The sequence below is a fragment of the Mustela lutreola genome, chromosome 16, assembly GCF_030435805.1.
Source record: "Mustela lutreola isolate mMusLut2 chromosome 16, mMusLut2.pri, whole genome shotgun sequence".
Taxonomy (NCBI): domain Eukaryota; kingdom Metazoa; phylum Chordata; class Mammalia; order Carnivora; family Mustelidae; genus Mustela; species Mustela lutreola.
The window spans coordinates 47,242,990-47,256,390 of record NC_081305.1 but is presented as its reverse complement, the minus strand read 5'-3'; the positions used below and the strand labels follow the sequence as shown (position 1 = coordinate 47,256,390).

At 48.4% G+C, this 13,401-nt stretch overlaps 1 long non-coding RNA gene across 4 annotated transcripts; it reads left to right on the top strand.

The window, feature by feature from the left end:
* Window positions 1–5,415: 5,415 nt before the first annotated feature.
* Window positions 5,416–12,192, top strand: LOC131818213 (uncharacterized). 4 transcript variants are annotated; one of them, XR_009348719.1, is made up of 4 exons: window positions 5,416–5,832; window positions 9,628–9,719; window positions 10,212–10,478; window positions 10,900–12,183. It is a non-coding gene; the product is annotated as an uncharacterized LOC131818213 (long non-coding RNA). The 4 variants fall into 4 exon arrangements; XR_009348721.1 differs by having other exon boundaries at window positions 12,105–12,125; XR_009348722.1 differs by having other exon boundaries at window positions 5,419–5,832; window positions 10,212–10,405; window positions 12,105–12,192.
* Window positions 12,193–13,401: the final 1,209 nt, after the last annotated feature.

Here is a 13,401-nt window from a genome sequence, read left to right as displayed (position 1 = left end):
TTTAAAAGATCTATTTATTGTATTTTAGAAAGAGAAAGGGGGGGTCAGAGGGAGGGGAAGAGAATCTCAAGCAGACTTCTCCCTGAGCACAGAGCTCAGTCATGATGTGAGCCAAAACTAGGAGTCTAGCTTAAGCAACTGAGCCAAGCAGTCACCCCATGCATCACTGTTTTTAGTAGCAAAAATCTGGACACAGCTTATATGTCATCAATAGAGGACTGATGGAAGGAACCGCCATCCTGCCACTCAACAATGCTAAGGGCAACTGTCAGACAATGGTCTCCCCAGCCAGTTGGTTAGATGGGAACAACAAAGCACATCACAGGACTATGCGTGGCATAGGACCTTTACCTAAGGAAGGGGATGTACTACAAAAGCAAAATGTTATTTGCATATGGAAGGAGTGGGGAGCCGGGATGGGGAAGAAAAATAAAATGGAAGGATAATCCAAAACATATATAAATTGTTACCAGTGGAGGAGAGCAGGAATAGAGGGATGAACAGGCATAGAGTCTAGGCTTCTGAGTGTAAGTTGTTTTTGTAGTTTTTTCTTTGGAGCCATGAAAGTGTTCTGTATTAATATAAATTAGGTTTAAAATTTTTTTTTAATTTTGATTTTTTAAAAGATTTTGAGAGAGAAAGAAAGGGAGAGAGCACAAGTCAGTAGAGGGGGTAGGGATCGAGATGTCGGGCTTGATCCACGACCCCGGGATCATGACTGAGCCAAAGGAAGACATGTAACCAACTGAGCCACCCAGGTGCCCCAAATTAGGTTTTTTCTAAGTGATCTCTAAAAATTTAAACTTCAGTGAAAAGGTTACCACATTGATAATAATTATTTCCAGTAACTTTAGAGCGTAGTAATCTCACTATGGAGATATAGTCTAAGGGCAAAAAGAATTGCAGAGAAATCTTGAATTCTCAGTAATAATATTGAAGATAATTTGAAACATAAACCAAGTAATCCTATTGATGTAATTAAGAACCAAGATTTCAGCAATAATAATTAGTCCTGTAATCCTAAATTTGAAAGAGAATACTATCAAGATTAATCCAAAATTTTTTTTCTCTTAAAAATATATATCCTAATTTTGTCCAGTGAAGAGGTTTGTAACAAAAACTGCCCTAGTAGTAACGGTACTCTACGTGCCTGATCTCTAAAACACATTTCCTGCTAAAAAATAACAAGGGTTCCTCAAGGATGTAGCTAATTCCAGGGCCAAGGCAGGAGATTTACAGAATGAGCCTTGTAACATCTTCACTGACTGGAAAGCAAAGAAGTTATCAAAACCTACTCAGATCATGTCAAAAGTACACAGAAGACACCTTGAAAGAGATGCTTGTGGCCACCATTTGGACAACCAGAGCATTATTCACTACAACTGATTAAAACACACAGAATATGTTAAAAATCCATGTATATAAAACATACTCACTGGCTACCTTTGGAGATTGCTAGCACATCTGATTTCTCAAAGGAAAGGCAAAGAATGCCTTTATTTTTTTTATCCTGCTTATGTTTTTCCTGAACTCTACCTCCTCAAAGTAACCAAAAATTTAGTACGGGAAAGATTTCCTTGATAGAATTCCAGCAAAAAGATGCAAAAGAAATGATATAATTAGAAAACTACCATTTTATAACTCCTAATGAAATAATGGGTATAAGCAATGATGGCTAAAACTGTTCTGCAAAAAATATTGGACAAATCTATGATAGATGAATCAGGCTGTCAACCCTTCCTCAAAATAAACATTACAGAAGTGCACCAGACATTATGTACTTTTGCTTTCTTCATTTTCTCTTTTTCTCTCTTTTTGTTTAAATATTTTATTTATTCATTTGAGAGAGAGAGAGACAAAGCATGAGCAGGGAGGAGAGGGAGAAGCAGGCCCCCTGCGGGTAGGGAGCCTGTCACAGGGCTCAGTTCTAGGACCCCAGGATCATGACCTGAGCTGGAAGGCAGAGGCTTAACCGAATGAGCCACCCAGGTGCTCCTATGCACTTTCGGCTATGATGCAAAAGAACACACATGCACCATTATGAAGGACTGTCAAATATACAAACTTGAATCTAATTAAGCCTCTAGACCCAATTACCAGTTTACTGGAAAAACAAGGGAATGAGAAATGACATCATAAGGATACCATCACCAAAATCCAGAATGTAGTAAATCCTATGGGAAAAATTTACCTGGTTTCAACAGAAACAAAAGGGAAAAGTGCATGTCAGGGAAACCCATAAATTACAAGACTTAAGCACACATTAACCAAATGCAAAGTGTGAGCCTTGTTCAGATCCTAATTTAAATAAAATGTAAAAAAAAAAATGGACCCACATAGAGTGAACAATGGATATTTGGTATTTAGGAATTATTGCTAATACTTTTGGATGTGTTTATTAATGTAGTTATGTACTTAAAGGTCATCTGTTTTGGGGCGCCTGGGTGGCTCAGTGGGTTAAAGCCTCTGCCTTCGGCTCAGGTCATGATCCTCAGGGTCCTGTGATTGAGCCCTGCATTGGGCTCTCTGCTCAGTGGAGAGCCTGCTTCCCCCCCCTTCTCTGCCTACTTGTGATCTGTCAAATAAATGAAAAATCTTTAAAAAGAAAAGTCATCTTTTCCCCCACTGTATTTTTATTTCCCCAATAGATGCTGGCACCCTTATGTACTGTTTTTTTTTCTTCAAGATTTTATTCATTCATTTGAGATAGACCATGAGCAGGTGTCAGAGGGAGAAGCAGACTCCTGCTGAGCAGGGGACCAAACTCAGCAATCTCAACATGGGGCTCCACACGGGACTCAATCCGAGTCCTGAGATCATGACCAGAGTAGAAGACAGATGCTTTAACCAGCTGAGCCACCGAGATGCCCCTTTATGTACTCATTTTTTTTTAAAGATTTTTATTTATGTATTTGACAGAGATCACAAGTAGGCAGACAGACTGGCAGAGAGAGGAGGAAGCAGGCTCCCCAAGAGCAGAGCCTTCGATGCAGGGCTTCATCACAGGACCCTGGGATCATGATCTGAGCCAAAGGCAGAGGCTTTAACCCACTGAGCCACCCAGGCGCCCCATTATGTACTGATTTTTAAGTAGCCTTAGTGAGACATAAGTCACACATACCCACTTAAAACTGTATAATTCAATGGTTTTTAATGTTTTACCATCATTACAATCAACTTTGTGTAACATTTTCATCAACCCCAAAAGAAACTGATACCCATGTAGCAGTCCCTCATGTTTTTATTCAAACTTCCCCAGTGCTAGGCAACCACTATTTATTTTCTGTATGGATTTTTGTATTCTACCAAAAATAATTCTTGGGCTCCTGGTTGGCTCAGAGGGTTAAGCATCTGCCTTAGGCTCAGGTTATCATTTCTAGGTCCTGGGATCGGGCTCCCACATCAGGCTCCCAGCTCAGTGAGGCATCTCCTTATCCTTCTTTCTCTGCCTCTCCCCCTGCTTGTGTTCTCCTTCTCTCTCAATTGAATAAAATCTTTAAAAAGTTAAAAATTATTTTTTATAGATAGAATCTTAGATATTTATGAGTGAAACAATAGGGGATTTGCTTCAAAATAATGCAGCAGTGGCTGGGATCAAGTGGGGAGAAGATTAAGCTTAAAAAGCTGAATGAGGGGGAACCTGGTTGGCTCAGTGGGTTAAGGCCTTTGCCTGCGGCTCAGGTCATGATCTCAGGGTCCTGGGATCGGGCCCCACCTCCGGCTCTCTGCTCAGCGGGGAGCCTGCTTCCCCTCTGTCTCTGCCTGCTGCTGATCTGTCAAATAAATAAAATCTTTAAAAATAAAAATAAAAAGCCGAATGAGGACAGTAAATGAAGTTGAATAAATGCATGGAGGGAAGCATGGGTTTTCATCACACTATTCACTTTTTTACATTTGAAGTTTTCCATAATAAAAACAAGGTCATGTATGATAGAAGGAAAAGTCTCCAGGGGGACACAGGCAACATTAGTTGATTCGGTGACGCAAGGAGGATGCCATTACTGACTCTGGTTTTTTCCATCTTTCTGTTCTGCCATTCTCAGCATGTCGACTTTGTTGGCCTCTTGGGCTGGCTTCCCGAAGGTGCTGGCATGGCCTTACCATTCTACACACTACAGAGACAGCACTGCCCAGAGACAATGAAAGGGGACACACTAGTGTCTTACGTCCGTTTTTGAAAGAGGAACTTCCCCAGAAGCCCCTGTCAGCCATGTCACTTCTTGGCCAGCATGCCCTTCCCTGATTCAGTAAGCAAGAGGCGCGAGCCCACTCCACCAAGAGTCTCCCTTTGGAGGCCAGATTCCAGACTTCCTGGAAGAATCTACAAATTGCAGGGTCGTGTTAACGAGCATGAAGGAGTCAAGTGAGAAGATGATGGCCGTTGGGTCAGCCTCAGGAGGAGTCCAAGCAAGGAAGGCTGGTCACAGGAGCACCCCAGTCATGAGAGGTACCAATGCAGGAGCTGACGAGTTTCGAGCAGAGCTAAAGTCGCGGACGCCAGTCGCCCGGCCGGGGAAGGTGAGTGAGAGCCGCATCTGTCAGCCGGGGGCGGGTCTGACTCGACCCCACGACGCGGTGAGACCGCACACACAGCCACCGACGGCCCCGCACCCTCTGCAGCCGCAGGGCCCAGTCAGGACTTGCTCACGAACTGCCAGCTTCCCTACTTTTTGCCCCGTCCCTCTCAGGGGCGACCATTCTGCGGTCAAAGCCAAATATGCTCCCCTAAGCAATCCTAACCCTAGGAGGCCCGCCTAGAGTTAGCCGGCCCCTGGCTTCCACACTCGACCAAGACCGTCGAGGCGCAGCGAGGCCGCCCCCCCGTCCTGCCTCGGAACCTCCACGAACAGGCCGCGGACGGACTGCCTCGCTTTAGTGGGTTCCGGGTCAACGGCTGTTCCTTGCTCCCTTCAAGGCGTCCTCGTTCACTTCCGCGGCGGGTCGGTCGGCGAGAAAAGGGTGCGGCCGAGCGCAGTTCGAACGCCAGCCCAAGCGTTGATGCAGGTCGCAGACGTCCGCCACTGTGGCGTCGCGGCCTCGGTTGCCGGCCTCAGGGAATGCGTCGGGTCTGTGAGCCCGGGCTACGGGCAGAGGCACGCCACAGAATACGCCCAAGGGAAACAAGTGTCGAAACCATAACACGAGCCGCTGCAGAAGTGAGAAGGTAGCTTTCGTATCTCTCTCAGGTCGCCGCTCCGGCCAAGACACGTCCCGGCCGCCGCAGGTAGGGAGCAACGGTCGCCGCCGCGCTGCCTTCTGGGACTTGCAGTTGCGGCGCGCGCACTTCCGCCGTCCGCCGGAAGTGCCGCCATTGTCTCACGAACTCAGGGGAGCCTGAAATCCGGGATCGGCGCAGAGGCTGGGCTGTGAGCTGGGCGGGGCGGGATGGAGGGCGGCGCCGGGCCGCCGCGTCTTGTGCGGTGCCGGGGGAGGGAGCGGGGCGGGTGGAGGGTCCTTCTGAGGGGCTGCGCAGGGGTCTGTCCGATGCGAGCCCCTCCGGCTGCAGAAAGCGGGAGGAAGCTGGTCCCGCGAGAGCCCCTCCTGCAGCAGAGCGCGGCTGGGTGTGATCGTGTCTGAGGTTCTGCTGCTCCGGGACAGAAGCTCTCCCCCTGCAGAGGAGGCCGGCTGTTGCGGGTATCGGGCCGGCGTGTGGGCATCTGGGGCCTGTCCACCCAGACGCGTCTTTTTCCCTCCCTGGGTTCGACAGGGCCGCCTTCCGCGGAGGCGCTCGATGCCGCAGGTGGTAGCCTAGAGTCTCCCGGGCGAGCGAGGCTTGCTTTCCCCCCAGAGGCCGCTCCTGCCTCAAGAACTTGGACACGTTTTCTTCCACGGGTACGTGCTCTTGAACTCAGCTTGAACACAGAGTGCATGTTTTCCCAGTGAACAAAAAATGAGAGACAGTCCAGGAAGAGCAGCAGCAGCCTCTGGGTCTGTGGTGTTGGGGCGCCTGCGTTGGTTGTGTCTGTTCATGCCCCGTGTTAGGGGCTGCGGGACACGGGGCTTGGAGGTGTAAAGAGCCGGGACGTGAAACCGCCCTGTGCGTGATGGCTTCGAAGTGGATGCCAGAGAGCCTCAGAGTAGGAGCATCTGGCTGTAGAAGTAACTCGGCTCAAGAGAGAATGCGAAGTGGGAATAGCCGAGGAGGCCGCTGAGTGTCCATTTCTAGTTCGGAACTCCGATGGAGGCCATAAAGAAAATTCCTGGTCACCCAGAGGTGTCGAGTTGAGGAATGAGTACAGATGTAGGGCTGGAAGTAAAGGAGGAAGCAGCAGTGGCAGGGAGGTCTGGGCAGAACATGAAGCCGGGGGCAACACTTGAGACCCCACCCGACAGGCAGGGAAAGAGCAAACTGCCCTAAACCTGCAGCCCCAGAGAACCTGCCACACCAGCCCTCTCTCAGGTCCAGCATGAGGAATGGAAAAGGAATTTTCCATGTGACTAGATCTACCGTGTCCTGTGTGTCCGCATGACATTAAGCTCTATAAATGCTACTTATTAATCCTCACAGTAGCATCATGACACCAGACCTGCTGTTCTCCCACATGTCTACAGAGGAAGAATCTGAGGCCTAGAGAGGGTAAGGGGGTCTTCTTAGGAGCTAGGAACTACAGAGGCAAGCGGTGGAGCAGAGTGGCATTCCAGCCGTTGCCCTCAGATGCCTCCAGGCAAGGAAGGAGAAGATGGGAGGGTGGAAGTGGTCACGGGTAATAGGAGACTGCCCAGGGGTGGGCAGTAGTACCAGAACAATATAAATGGATGCAGAACCTTGGTCAGCTTTCTTGGGTGTGGGGTACATTTCTAGTGTGTGTGTTTAGGAGTGAGAGGACAGAGAGAGGATGGACAGGGTGAAGTAGGGGAGACCGGAGTGCTGGCTACTCTGAGGGCCTACCTGTGAGGAACAGGAGCATGGAAGTAACTGGAAGGGAGGGCTGAGCACTGGGATGCAGGAGTTTACTTGACCAGACGGAAAATCTCTCCCCTGAGAAGTTGAAGAGAGCCATTTGGGAGGGTGTGGGCTTAGAGAGGTGTGTGTGCCAGGAAGGTGGTGGAGTCTAGGGTCACTGATTGGAGTGAATTAAGAGGCAGTTTTATCTGCACAGATCAGATAATAGTGAAATGGCAGGAAGGGTGAGTGAGAGCATGGACCAGTAGCTGTGGGAGCAATAGAGACGGTCTCATACCAGCTAGGACTCAAAAACCATCAGGGGCAGGCAGAGAGGGTGGCCAGTAGTCCAAGGCAGATTGCACAGAGCTCCTAGGTAAGAGAGGCTGAGAGGTGGGTCGTTGATGGAGGATGCTAAGAAGGAGGGTAGGGGGGAGTCCCTGGGTGGCTCAGTTGTTAAGCATCTTCCTTAGGTTCAGGTCATGATCCCACATAGGGCTCCCTGCGCAGTGGGAATCCTGCTTCTCCCTCTTCCACTTCTCCTGCTTGTGTTCCCTCTCTTGCTATCTCTCTCTATGTCAAATGAATAGAGAAAATCTTTAAAAAGAAAAAGAAGAAAGGGGGCAGTCGGGTGGGCAGGGCTGTATATACAATTCAGCTTGACATATTTTAAATAACTTAAATTTATATAAATTTTATTTTCTATTCTACTCTTTTTGATCAGTCACATTCTAAACATAGGTAGACATTTCCTGTGTGGTTTTCTCATATTTCTTTGAGGTTACCAAGTTTTTGCTTTATGTTTTTGCTATAGTAGCTGTTGGGCAAATAAATAGTCAAGATTATTATGTCTTCCTACGGCCTAACTTTTATCCCTAAAAAATGTCGTTCTCTTAGTGATCTTGCACTAAAGTGTAGGCCATATCCTTTTTTTTTTTAACTATCCTTTTATCACCATCTTCATACTTAGAACTTGTTCCGTCTTTTTTTTTTAAGATTTTATTTATTTATTTGATAGAGATTATAAGTAGTCAGAGAGGCAGGCAGATAGAGAGGAGGAAGCAGGTTCCCCACTGAGCAGAGAGCCTGAGGCCGCGCTGGATCCCAGAACTCCGAGACCATGACCTGACCCAAAGGCAGAGGCTTTAACCCACTGAGCCACCCAGGCGCCCTTTGTTCCGTCTTTTGATGGTGGGATTTCTGCACTCATGCTCTTGATAATTCAGACCGCTGTTGGACATTGCCACGCTGCTTTGCATTTAACAATTCCCTTCTCCGTGGTAGCTCTTGGCACCACACTTTGGTCTTCCCTTCTGGTGACGCAGGGCAGCTTCCTGACTGTTTGTTCTCTTGTTTGTGCCTTTGCTATTCTGACCCTTTGCATTTATCTGTTGGTGACTTTTTAAAAGAAAATAATGAGGGGCACCTGGGTGGCTCAGTGGGTTAAAGCCTCTGCCTTCGGCTCAGGTCATGATCTCAGGGTCCTGGGATCGAGCCCCGCATCGGGCTCTCTGCTCAGCTGAGAGCCTGCTTCCCTCTCTCTCTCCGCCTGCCTCTCTGCCTACTCATGATCTTTGTCTGTCAAATAAATAAATAAAATCTTAAAAAAAAAAAAAAAGAAAATAAAATAATGAGTTAAGAAGGCCCTCCTAGAGGTTCTAAAGGCTCAGCTTACATATTTCTCAGAACAAAGCACAGAGATCAAAGCAATAAATGAGAAAGGTAGCAGCAGAAAAGCTTGTAGCCTCCAGAGCTGTAGGAGACCAAATTTCTGCTGCTGTAAGGTGCCAAGCTACCTGTAGCAGTTCCGGCACCCTCAGAGGCGGTGTAGCAGGCAAGCAAGCAGCTGGCTCATCCGTAGAAGGGTTCTTCAGCAGATTTGTCAGCAAGTGGTGGAAAGGGGACTGTGGCTCTGGTTTAAGATTACAGCCTTCGCTCTGGCAAAGCCCAGGCTAGAACATAGTTCATGCTCTGGTGCTGTAGAAACCAGACCCCACATTCACCACCACTTGTCTTTCCTTTCCTTTCATTCATAGAAATATCAGTGCTGCTTTTTGTCCCTGCCGTGTCTCTTACATTTAAAAAATTTTTTTAAAGATTTTATTTATTTATATGAGGGAGAGAGAGAGAGATCACAGGGAGGCAGAGAGGCAGGCAGAGAGAGAGAGAGGGGGAAGCAGGCTCCCTACTGAGCAGAGAGCCCAATGCAGGGGCTCGATCCCAGGACCCTGGGATCATGACCTGAGCCAAAGGCAGAGGCTTAACCCACTGAGCCACCCAGGCGCCCCATCATTGGAATATTTTTAAATTGTGCAGTTTTCTTAACACTCTGCTCCTACCTCCCCTTATTTAGTCTCTTGAAATGACAGGGAAAACTGGCCGGTCTTTTATTTGGGTGTTGAAGGATGGGTGTGTATCTGTGGGGTCACCGTTCAGATATACCTGCACGTGGCGGGGCATTTTCCTTGAGCCTGGGATAGCCCAGGTCCATCCCTAGGCTCAGATCTGGGCAGGCTGGCCCATTCCACATCTGGAAAGCTGGCTTGGTTGCCACAGAGGACCTCAGAGTCTTGGACTTTTTAAGGTACTTGGTCAGAGCCCTATCTCCCAACTCCCCATACCCTAAGGGAATGTTCCTCAAAAGGCACCGGCAGCCCTCTCCTTTGTCTGGGGTTGGGAGTGGGCTCAGTCTCATGGGCTTACTGAGGTGGGGCTGAATTCCTCATTGTTCCCTTCTTCACTAGCCCTGCCTTCTGAGGACCTCTGCTTTCTTCACCACAGCTTCTTCAGGTATGAGGAGGAGATGGAAGCACATTCTCATGCGGTCCCATCCCTGGTGAGTTAGGGACATTTTTTTCCTCTCTTTGCCTCAGTCTCGTCAGCTGTAAAAATAGGTCTAGGAATACCATCCTCCTTATCAGTCTGACACATGTAATGTGTCCTGTGCCTTTATGTGAAAGCCAAAGGGTCTCTGTAGATAAAGTACCTTCCCTGTGTGGATGAGCTAGGACCTCCTAGGACCAGACCGAACATGAGTCTCCCATGCCTGGTCGCCTGGGACAGGCCTCTGGCTCAGACTCTGTCTGTGACAGCTGCATGGCAGGATCTTGAGGATGGGCAGAACTAAGCCTCCTTAACACATTCATCCACCCTGGGGATCTCTGAGTGGGGTTCCTGTTGTTCCTACGACCAAAAATCAGAAGCACTGGTATGACCAGTGATAGATGAGCCCCTCGGAGAGAAGTGAAAACATGAGCCTGATCCCAAAGGTGGGAACCCCAGGAGTGCTCATAGATATCATCTTGAACACATGTTCTCTCCTTCCCAGTGCTGCCCCATCCCCCTGACCCAACCTCCACACTGGGGAGGCAGAGCCCCATGGTAACATGGGTGATATTTCAGCCAGCTGTGAGCTTCAAGGACGTGGCTGTAACCTTCACGCAGGAGGAGTGGGGACAACGATCTGGCCCAGAGGAGACCACACCGTGACTCTGGAGACCTGCAGCCATCTGGTCTCTCTGGGTAAGGCAAGCTCTGCCCATCATAGCAGTTTTCTGCTTCAGGGACTCAAAGATCTGGCTCTTCTTACAGAAAGGTGAGAGCAGTCCAGTGACCTGGTGAGTTAACATGGTGAAGTTGCTCTCCACAGGAGCCTGGGTCCAAGGAGGGAAGGAGGTACAGGGAACTTTCTTGGGTGTTCTCTGTTGCTTCCTTGCATCCAAGGCAGCTACATTCTGACCCATGTAGGGCTGTCCCTCTGTCCCCAATCCATGAAAAACACATGTCATTGTTGTCCCAACATTTCTCATGTGTGGGTTCATTTCTGTTCCCATCTTCACTTTGATCTTCACCTCTCATATCCTTCATCTATTCCCAGGTGCTTGTGCCCCCTCTTTTCCTTGAGTCTCCCATCCTCACTTCCACTCAGGGCAGATGGATCTCTCCGTCATGCCTTGTCTTTACCCTGTAGTTGGGTGTCCATCCCTCCTCATGTTGGACATTCTTACAACTTGTAGATGATCCAGAGATGTGGTGAGAACTTCTGCATCCTAGGAAATGGCAACAACCTATTCCTTCCAGGATTCCTACTAAATCAGTTCCTGGACTTGTTTTCCCACCTCTCCTCATGCCATCGGTCCACCTGCCCTCCATGGGTCTTGTCCTTGCTCCAGCCAGCTGATCACATCCGGTGTGGAAAGCAGAAGCCCTGGTCAATGGGGAAAAAATACAGGACTTTGTGCTCTGCTCAGAGAGTAGGAGAACCATGTCCTCTGGCCCAACCCTCAGTCCCTGGGGTCAGATGTGGAAGTATTTATTTATTCATCAGAGAGAGAGAAAGAGAGAGGAGTACGAGCAGGCAGAGGGCAGGCCAAGGCAGAAAGAGAAGCAGGCTCCCCGCTGAGCAAGGAGCCTGATGTGGGACTCAATCCCAGGACCCTGGAATCATGACCCGACCCAAAGGCAGTGGCCTAACCGACTGAGCTACCCAGGTGCCCCCCTTTTTTTCTTTAATAGTGGTACCAAGATATAATTCACATGCCATATGATTCATTCATTTGAAGTATGCAAAGGATTATAGTATATTCACAGCATCTGCGTCTATCACTATAATCAATTTTAGAACATGTTCATTACCCCCAACTAATTGGGCTGCTTATGATATTTGTTTTTGTTTTGCTTTAATTAATAGGTTTTATTTATTAGAGTTTTATGTTTACGGAAAGTTGAGCAGAAAGTACAGAGTTCCCATTTATAACCCTTCCTCACCACACACAGACACACACATACACACACAGTTTCCTCTATTATTAATATCCTGTATTCTGTGGTACATTTGTTACAATGGGTGCAGCTGTATTCACACATTACCAGTAGAGATCAGTTTACATTAGGTTCACTCTTGGTGTTGGACATTCTGCGGGTTTGGGTAAATGTATAATGCCACATCTCCATCTTTATCAAGCAAAGTAGTTCCACTGCCCTAAGTATTCTCTGTGCTCCACCTGTTTTTCCCTCCCTCAACCCTAGCTCCTAGAAACCACTGGTTATTTTACTCTTTATTGTCGGGAGCCAGTACAGGAGGCCTACTCTAAGAGCTGTAAGGGACTGAATATGATTGGCTGTTCATTTAGGTCCACTCACACGGGAGGTGCATGAGCACTGCGGTGATTGGCTAGGCGGGCTAAGCTGCCGGTGTATATATGCTTGAATGTACTTGTAGAGGGGCGGGCCCGCCGGGAGCCAGGCCGAGCTGCACCGGCCGGAGGGGGCTGCAGCCGCGGTGGTGGCGGCGGCTGCGGTGGTGGTGGTGGTGGCGGCGGCGGCAGGCGCTGAGGAGCGGCGCACGGCCCTGGAGGCGGCGGCGGCGACGCCCGAGCGGGGCGGCGGGAGCTGCGTGCTGTGCTGCGCCAGAGGGGGAAGAAGATAAAAAGAAGCCATTAAAGAAGTTTGCCTCCACACGTGTCTCCGTGTCGTTCTTGCTGGCGAGAGCGACACTTTATAGTTTTACCTTTTCCAGAATCTCCTGTAGTTGGAATCACACAGTAAGTGGCATTTCTTTCTTTTTTTTTTCTAAAGATTTTACTTATTTGTTTGACTCAGAGAGAGAGATCACAAGTAGGCAGAGCAGCAGGCAGAGAGAGAGGAGGAGGCAGGCTCCCCGCTGAGCAGAGAGCCCGATGTGGGCTCAATTCCAGGATCCTGAGATCATGACCTGAGCCAAAGGCAGAGGCTTAACCCACTGAGCCACCCAGGCACCCCAGTAAGTGGCCTTTCTTAACTGGCTGCTTTCAGTTAGCTGTAAACATCATGTGTGTCCTTCACACCACTTTGGACCTTCACAGTACCATCAAGACGTTCCCCTAGCTAGAAGTGTTGGGTTTATCTTGTATTTTCCTGCTCTTTCTTACCTTGTAACTCTCACCTACAGCCTTTGTTACTTTTTCCTCTGAAGTGTCACCCGCTTTTACTTGTCCTTGGTCCTTAAAATGATGCCATTCTGAATTCAGTATGTGGACAGCGTCTTTCTTCTCATCTATCATAGATACTACTTTCTAGCTGACCCACACAGTCTGTTTTCCTCATTTTGAAATCTTGATGGAGACACTGTGTAAAATGTCTGGCCTCCTTTACCCAGTTTCCAATGACCAGGCACAACTCAGACACATCTTAACCACCCTGAGACTTATTTCCTTCTTCCTGTCTCCACATACCCTTTCACTCCCTTTCAGTGGGCCACTGTTTTATTTGAAAAAGTTCTCATCATCAGGGATTCCAAGACAACACCAAAAAGGAACACAGCTGAGTCTTGGGAAGGAGAACAGTGTTGGTTGTGGAGGGTGTTAGGCTTAGAGAAGGACTTTGTCCAAGAGGGAAATGCCCCCCAGAAGTCAAAGGAAGGCCACAGAGTGTAGTTAATACTTTGCCAAATGGAGGAGACTTGTCTCCTTAGCACTCCTGGAGAGTGAAGCATGGGGACTTGATCAGAGGCCTTGATAGTACTAGATGTGGGTGGCTAC